This window comes from Phyllobates terribilis, unplaced genomic scaffold (assembly GCF_046119375.1).
Source record: "Phyllobates terribilis strain yellow unplaced genomic scaffold, ASM4611937v1 Scaffold_1__5_contigs__length_1240528914, whole genome shotgun sequence".
NCBI classification, from domain to species: domain Eukaryota; kingdom Metazoa; phylum Chordata; class Amphibia; order Anura; family Dendrobatidae; genus Phyllobates; species Phyllobates terribilis.
Genome location: NW_027362761.1, coordinates 742,210,184 through 742,217,826, shown reverse-complemented (window position 1 = coordinate 742,217,826; position 7,643 = coordinate 742,210,184).

Sequence of the window (7,643 nt, the reverse complement as noted above, 5' to 3'; positions counted from 1 at the left end):
CCTCACCTTCCCGTGGTCGAATCTACCCCCTGTCGCTGGCACAGACCATTGCCATGTCTGAGTCCATTGAAGAGAATCTTGCTAGGGGATTTATCTAGAAATTCAGAACTCTGGCTGGAGCATTATTCTTCATCAAGAAAAAGGACGGCTCTCTTCGTCCATTTATTGACTATAGGGGCCTAAATCAGATTACTATTAAAAACAAGTATCCCCTGCCTCTCATCTCCAAGTTGTCTGATCACCTAAAAGGAGCAAAGATCTATACTAAACTCAATCTTCGTGGCACGCACAATCTGATCCGGATTCACCAGGGTGACGAGTGGAAGATGGCATTCAACACTCAAAATGATCACTACGAGTATAACGTGATGCCCTTTGGACTCTGCAACGCGCCAGCAGTCTTTCAGGAGCTAGTGAATGACATCTTCCGAGATCTCCTATACTCTTGCGTGGTACTGTACCTGGACGATATCCTGGTGTTTTCGCCTGATTTGCCCTCACATCAGAGAGACATTCGACAGGTACTGCAGAGGCTCAGGAACAATTGTCTGTATGCCAATTTCGAGAAATGCGTTTTCGAACAGACTTCTCTTCCATCCCTGGGATACATAATCTCAGAGACCGGTCTTAAGATAAACCCCGAAAAGGTGTCTGCCGTTCTAAAGTGGCCCCGACCTGAGGGGCTGAAGGCTATTCAGCGGTTTCTGGGATTCGCCAATTATTACCGCCTGTTCATCCATCACTTCTCTTCCCGGACTGCTCCCATTTCGGCCCTGACCCACAAAGGGGCTAATCCAAAGGAATGGACTCCCGAGGCAGAATGTGCCTTCGTGTCCTTGAAGCTAGCTTTCTCTTCTGCTCCAGTGCTACACCGGCCTGACTGTAACAAACAGTTCTTCCTGGAGGTTGATGCCTCTTACTCAGGGGCCGGAGCAGTTCTCACCCAGAAATCCTCGTCCAGGGCGAATGGTGACCTTCTTTTCTAAGCTCTTCTCCCCTTCTGAATGCAATTACTCCATAGGAGATCGGGAACTGCTTGCCATCTGTAGCGTCGGCGTCTCTGCCTCGGTCCCGGTCCGGCGTCCTCCGGCTCCCCTCCTGTGTCTGCCCGGGGTGCGCGCACCGCGCTCAGTTCCCCGGGCACTGTGCTTAGGGTGTGTGTGCGCTCCCTCCCTCTTAAAGGGGCCGCGTGCGCAGTCCTAAAGAGTCCCCGGCCAATGCCCGGAGGGCTTCCCTTATATATGGCACCTCCTCCAAAATGGAGGTGCCTGTGCAAGATTGTTGTTTGTGTGCTAACACTTTCCTCAGTCCTAAGGTTCCAGTGCCCGTCAGCCTGTCTATCAGCCGTGCCCACTTGCCTGTCTATCAGCTGTACCCGCCAGCCTGCATATCTGCCGTGCCTGTCTACCCGCATCACCTGCCTGTCTACCAGCCATGCTCATCTGCTGTGCCTGTCGGCCTCGGCCATCAGTCCCGTGGGAGTTGCAAGCTCTCACACAGGGTCGGTCCCAGAGTGGCACCTGGTTCACCTTCCCGTTCCCTCCTTGGTTGATGGAGTCGACTAAGCCGCTGTGTGGCCAGGGTCGGTCCGGGTAGGCACTTAGTTACGCCCTCTGGTCCCTCCTTGTATCACAGCACAGAGGTTCCACCACCCGGATCCATAACACCATCAAACTGGTGCTGGAGGAATGGCAGTCCTTGCTAGAAGGGGCTCTGCATTCTGTGGTCATCTACACAGACCATAACAATCTCGCATACCTGTAGTCTGCCCAAAGACTTAATCCTCGTCAGGCTAGAAGGTCTCTGTTCTTCGCCCACTTTAATTTCTCTCTACACTTCCGGCCGGCAGATAAAAATATCAAGGCAGATGTACTCTCCAGATCATTTCTGCCGACTGACCAAGAGGAGGAGCCTCTACACATCATTGAGCCCTCCAGAATAATTTCTGTCACCCCGTTTAATCTGTCTCGTCTTCCTCCAGGTAAGGCTTTTGTATCTAATCTGGATAGGAGGAGGATCCTATTCTGGGGTCATTCGTCTAAACTGGCAGGCCATTCCGGACAGAAGAAGACACTTCTGCTTATTTCCCGACATTATTGGTGGCCGACCCTGCGCAAAGACGTTGCGGATTTTGTCTCTGCCTGCTCATCTTGTGCTGGAAACAAGACTCCTAGGCAACTACTTCCTCTACCTGTGCCCTCCGCTCCCTGGCAACACATTGCGATGGATTTCATCACGGATCTTCCTGTATCGGCCAGTTGTACTGTCATATGGGTGGTCGCTGACCGCTTCGCCAAGATGGCCCACTTCATTCCTTTGCTGGCTCTTCCCTCTGCGCTAGTGCTGGCTAAAGAGATCATTCTTCACATCTTCCGTTTCCATGGTCTATCTCTTCATATTATCTCGGATAGGAGAGTACAGTTTGCTTCACGCTTCTGGAGAGCCACGTGCAAGCTTCTGAACGTCGTATTGGATTTCTCATCAGCTTATCATCCACAATCTAATGGCCAGGTTGAGCGTATCAATCAAATCCTGACTATCTTCCTCCGGCACTTCATCAGCGCCCACCATAGCAACTGGGTGTAACTCCTGTCTTGGGCTGAATTTTCCTACAATAATCACGTGAGTGAATACTCAGCCAAGTCTCCGTTTTTTGTGGTGTACGGTCAAGATCCCAATATCCTGTTTCCTGTTTCTGCTTCTGTTGACAATCCTGCTGCGGAATCTCTCATTAAATTTTTTTACGAAATCTGGGAGGACACCAAGTCTTCGTTGCTGAAGTCCTCTGAGCGTATGAAGAGACATGCAGACAAGAGACGTCTGGATCCGCCTCTATTCCGCCTGGTGGACAAGGTCTGGTTATCCTTCAAGTATGTTTGCCTCAAGATTCCTTCATATAAATTGGGTCCGCGGTTCATTGGTCCTTTTGTGATCCTGAGACAGATCAATTCTGTGGCGTACAAGCTGAAACTCCTTCCTTATTACGGATCCCCAATTCCTTCCATGTCTCAAGTCTGATGTCCTCAATCCTTTCTCTGACAATCCGGGTACCGCTCCAGCTCCAGTCAGCGCTGAGGACATTTTTGAGGTAGAGAATATTTTGGCTACCAAGAGGGTAAGCGAAAAAACTTTTTTTCTTGTGGATTGGAAGGAGTTGGTCCTGAGGAGACAACTGGACAAATTTCTTGCAAGCTTAAAGAAGAGGGGGCGTAAAGGGGGGGTACTATAGCGCCGGCGTCTCTGCCTCCTGCCCGGCAGAGACACTGACCTCCTTACCGCCGTGGCCCCGGCCAGGTGTCTCCCGCGCCGCCGCTCATCTCCCACGCTGGCTGAGTCCGGGATGCGCCGTGCCCACCAGCCTGTCTACCAGCTGTGCCTGCCAGCCTGTCGTGCCCGTCTGTCTGCTTATTACCGAGCCTACCTGCTGTGTCAGTCTACAGACTCCTAGTCCCGTGGGAGTCACCTGCTCTCACATGAGGTCAGTCCCAGAGTGGCACCTGGTTCACCCTCTCGGTCCCTCCTTGGTTCACGGAGTCGACTGAGCCGCCGTGTAGCCAGAGTCGGTCCGGATTGGTCCCTAGTCACACCCCTCTGGTCCATCCTTGTACAACCGCACAGTGTTTCCCCCATCCGGATCCGTAACACTCTCTGGTTTTGCTTTCCATTTTAAAGCATGGGAGATCATTTTAGCTGAACAGCCTATCATTATCTACACTTCTTTATAAGTTTTACCTCCTCCAATCAACTTTTTAATCTAAGTATGCTGTTCTTCTGAACAATGTCTCGAATGACCCATATTTCAAGGAGAAATGCATGTATAACATGTGCTGGTTTCATCCTTAAATAAGGGCCACCTGATTCACACCTGTTTCTACACAGGATGATTGACCTCACTAATTGAATTCCACACTGCTATTATTTTGAACACACCCCTTTCAATTAATTATTCAAATACACAAACTCAAAAACATGCAGATCATGAATGCTGAGTCTGTTGGTTGTCATACAATCTACTGCACCAATTGGTAAATTGTTTGACATGTAGTAATATAATTTATACCCAAAACAGTGATTAATCTGGTTAGTTAGATTGGACTGCTATTATTTTGAACAATACTGTACCAGGGTGGGAACATTACCCCTGCAAAGGGACCAGGATGGGGCACATTATACTAGAAAGGAGACCAGAAAGGGGCACATTACCCCAGGAAGGGGCCCTGGATGAGGCACACTACCCCAGGAATAGGGGCACTACTTAAGGAAGGGGCACACTACCTCAGGCAGGGTCACATTATACCAAGAAGTGCACAGGATGGGGCATATTATCCCACAAAGGGGCACACTACCCCAGGAAGGGGCACATTACCCCAGGAAGAGGTCCCTGATAAGGCACATTATCCCAGGAAGGGACACACAATCCCAGGAACAGACACACTACCACAGGAACTGGCGCACCAAGGAAGGGGCACACTACCCTAGGCAGGGTCACATTATCCCAGGAAGAGGTCCCTGTTGATGCACATTATTCCAGGAAGGGACACACAACTCCAGGGAAGGCCACATTACCCCAGAAAGGGGCCCAGGATGAGGCACATTAGCCATGGAAGGGACTCACTACCCCAGGATAAGGGCACATAACCCCTGGAAGGAACTCAGAATGAGGCATATTATCCCAGGAAGGGCCACACTACCCTAGGAAGGGGCATATTATTACCACAGGAAGGGGCCTATAATGAGGTACATTATTACAGGAAGGGGAACATTACCCCAGGAAGGGGCCCAGGATGGGGCACAGTATCCCCAGAAAAGGGCACATTACTTCAGGATGGGGGACAATATACCAGGATGGGGAACATTACCCCAGGAAGGGGATCAGGATTAGGTCATTATGCCAGAGAGGTGACCAGGATGGGCCATATTATGCCAGGATGGGACACATTACCCCAGGAAGGGAACCAGGATGGGACACATTACCCCAGGAAGGGGACCAGGACAGGGCATATTATACCAGAAAGGGGCACATTATCCCAGAAAGGGGACCAGGAAGGGGCGCATATACCAAGAAGGGGGACTGGTTGGGAGACATTATCCCAGGAAGGGACCCAGTATCGGGGACATTATTACTGGAAGTCTGATTATTACTTCATAGCATCCTTTCCCATCCCCATTTCATTATAAGGCCCTGATAACGTCTTCTTCCACTCCCTAATTTATTATGACGCTATCAGGGACTTTAAATTAATGTGTATGTGGGAGGGGGGGCAGCACGGGACAGGGACTTAGAATATGTAGGAAAAAAATAGTCCAGCTCACCCGCATGCACTATTTGAAGATCCGGGGCAGAGCAAGAATCCGTACCTTGGATGTGAAAATGATGGCAAAGAAAGAAAAATCCAGCTCCACGAAAAAAAAAGAAAACCTTCTTTATTGGTGTGAATAGAAATCACTCCAGTTGGTGAGTTTAAAATGCCATGGTAGTAGATAAAACAACTAGTTTCAGGTAGTGAAACCCTTAATCGTGTTTTCTATTCACACCAATAAAGAAGAGTTTTTTGGATTTTCGTGGAGCTGGATTTTTCTTTCTTTACTAAGAATATGTGCACGTGGAAAATGCTGCTTAAAATACGTGTTCTTGACGTGTTTTTTACATGCGTTTTTGTTGCGTATTTACCTCACTAATTAGTATGGATGAAAAACGTTGCATGAACTGATATTATGCAAATTTTAAACCTGCTGCTAATCTGCAAGGAAAAAAAAAAAGCAAGCTGTGCATGAACCTCATTCACTTTGTTTTTACTGTAAAAAGTTGCTTATTTTCCGCAACAAAAATACAATATGTGCACATAGCCTTCAAATGAATTGGGGAGAGTCAGAGAGATTGATTAATTTATATTTATTGGGCAGCAGAGATTATAGTTAATGAGGGGCAGAGCTCTGGCTTATCAGTTTATATTTTGAATGGTGTGTGGCTAACAGTTTTTTTTTAGGGTGTATAAATATACAATATACAATGTATGTAACCTTTTTATTTTTAGGGCTGCAGTGATCATCATGACAAGACGAGTTGTGTCTCAGAGATGTCGATATGGAGGTCTGACCAGAAAGAGAAGAAACAACAAAAAACTACCGGTACTCTAATCAGACGAGACGTCAGCGGTAAGTACCTGGATGTAATGATTTATTCTTTATACTGTGTGACTTTGGAGTAATTCTGTTACTTGCAAAACGAACTCCCTTAGGCCACATTATCACATTCAAGTGAAATGTCCTTAAGCTGTCAATTTTTTTTATCTGATGGTACGTACATAGGCTCAGAGTTTTACAGATCCATTCACATATCTGTGAAAATCACGGATCTGAGAATGACATCTGCGAAACTCATGTATATATATATATATATATATATATATATGTATATATATACAGTACAGACCAAAAGTTTGGACACACCTTCTCTTTGATGACTGCTTCTCACACTCAAGAGTGTGCAAAGCAGTCATCAAAGCAAAAGGTGGCTACTTTGAAGAACCTAGAATATAAGACATATTTTCAGTTGTTTCACACTTTTTTGTTAAGTATATAATTCCACATGTGTTAATTCATAGTTTTGATGCCTTCAGTGTGAATGTACAATTTTCATAGTCATGAAAATACAGAAAAATCTTTAAATGAGAAGGTGTGTCCAAACTTTTGGTCTGTACTGTATATATTTTAGCGCCGGCGTCCCTGCACACTTCTCCCCTCCGCTGTAAGGGATGCCAACTTACTCACTGCTGCGGTCCCCGTCCCACAATTCCTCCTCCTTCAGCTGCTGCCCGGGGTCTTCACACTGCTTGCAGATCCCCGGGCACTGTGCTTAGGCACTGAGCACTGTGCTTCCTGTGCACCGCTGCAGCACCCGTCCGACAATGCTTCTTCCTTCGGCTGCTGCTCGGGGTCTTCACACTGCTTGCAGATCCCCAGGCACTATGCTTAGGCACTGAGTACTGTGCTTCCTGTGGTGCTTGCCTGTGCAGGATAAAATATATTCTCCTACCTGTGGACAGTGAACACCCGCCTGGATACGCTGAAGTCTGCGGGCGTATCCCCGCCTCCCCAAGCTGCAGCAACCCCGGCCGTGGTCCTTCAGCCTGCCAGCTATGTTCCTGGTTCCGGACCCTATCTGTCAGCTCCTCCACACTATGGCTGTGATCCTGCCCTATGTTGAGGGTTCTTCAATCAATGCACACTGCATTCTGAATTCTTGGCACATCACTTCACTTCAAACCGAGCCAAAGTGGCTTTCATCATGTTTCATCTCACCGGCGAGTACCTGATTTGGCTGAATTACCTATGGGAGCATGGGGACCCTCTTGTCTATAACCTTCAGACTTTCTTAGAAGCCTTCCGCAAGGTATTTGATGAGTCTGAATGTGTTTCCTCCACAGCATACTCCCTTCTCAGGTTGCATCAAGGTAACCTCACAGTGGGCCAGTACGCCGTCCGTTCCAGACCCTGTCTGCTGGACTCGCCTGGAACAATGAGGCGCTAGTGGCTGCATTCTGGGAAGGTCTTTCTGGAAGAATTAAGGATGAGTTGGCTAGTTGTAATATTCCCACATCATTGGATAACCTGGTGTCTCTAACTACCCAAATCGACATCAG